Source organism: Elaeis guineensis, chromosome 11 (genome assembly GCF_000442705.2).
Source record: "Elaeis guineensis isolate ETL-2024a chromosome 11, EG11, whole genome shotgun sequence".
NCBI classification, from domain to species: Eukaryota; Viridiplantae; Streptophyta; class Magnoliopsida; order Arecales; family Arecaceae; genus Elaeis; species Elaeis guineensis.
This window is the reverse complement of record NC_026003.2, coordinates 6,298,292-6,299,782: the sequence shown is the minus strand read 5'-3', so window position 1 is coordinate 6,299,782 and position 1,491 is coordinate 6,298,292.

Sequence of the window (1,491 nt, the reverse complement as noted above, 5' to 3'; positions counted from 1 at the left end):
TCTGTCTTATGACTTGTTTTAATTTGATTTTTCAAATCAAATCAAATCAAAATTAGATCAACCCAATTAAAATAGGTCTTAACCCAATTAAAAACCTAATTTAATCAGATTAAATTAGATTTAAATCTGATTTAATTTTTTAATCAAATTAGAAATTAGATTGACCCAAGTCCTAGTTGAACTAGGACTAGTTTTTTCTTGCACTTGGCTTATCCAATAAACCAATTGGACTTGATCCAATCAAGCCCAAAATAAATCTAATTAAATCATATTTAATTAGACTTAATTTCAGCCCATTGGTTTAATCAAATTAAGCCAATTAGCAATCGAATTGCTAATCGATCCTCCTGCAACACTTGCACTGGGTTAAATGTCAATCGTATTGATCATTTAACCCTAGAACGATTCTTAATCGTTGATCAACCATCTGATCGGATCATGAACTCTAATGTGTGTACCTCATAGGTCCGAACCTAAGCCGGTAGCATAGGAACAAATTCCTATACCAATCGAAGTGACCATCTAGCAATGGTACCCGATGACCGGATAGGTCGAATGTGTAGAACAACATCCTTAGAACCCATGCGGATATAGTTTTCATATAATTCATCCCCTTGACCAAAATGATCATAGGACACCCCAGAGCTCAACTATCAACTCTGATCAGGTTGTCCACATTGTATTTCAAAATATCAAATCCATCTGATGGATTACCCTGGCCAAGGTTTTGCTAAATTGAAATACAGCGACTCATTCTTCTCCAACTCTTGGAGTGGTCAATCCCATCTCGATCACACTCTGACTTCGCAAGTACTTGACTGTGCCCAGAAGCCTTCTGTCTCTGAATTAGAAATTCAGTTAGTCCAGTACCAAAGCACAGTGAGTTGCTTGCAAGTCACTGAGGCGATCTCAGGTCTAAGAGACACTTATACCTATATCCCATCAGAGATATTCTCGATAGTAGAATACTCTGGAGTTGGTCACGTTCAATGATGATGTACCCTTACATCTCACCTGTATGCCATACCAGTGTCTCCACACTCCTTGGTTAAGAGGACAACCAACCCATATGGCCTACAGCGACCTATGCTCGATAGAAGCTGTCGTCCTTATTAATAGCTTATCATTTGGTCGTGAACAGCTTTAAGGACTAATCGATAAATCCTCTCTTTATCGAACTTAAATAGTCCTAAGGACTTCATCATAACAACGGAGTTCATTAGAAGATGAAAGCTTATGATGAAAATACCAAATATATTTTATTTATTAACAAATCAATTACAATACTTGGTTGCTCAACCGTCAACAACTTGATGATTGGCTTTTTGGGATACATTTCCCAACAACTCCCACTTGTCCTAAAGCCACTCGGCACAGTATCTAATACCCATCTTCAACTTGTGGTTGTCGAACTCCTTTATTGCCAGGGCTTTAGTGAAGGGGTCGGCTAGGTTCTCCTTTCCGTCGATCTTCTGAAGGTCGACGTCACCT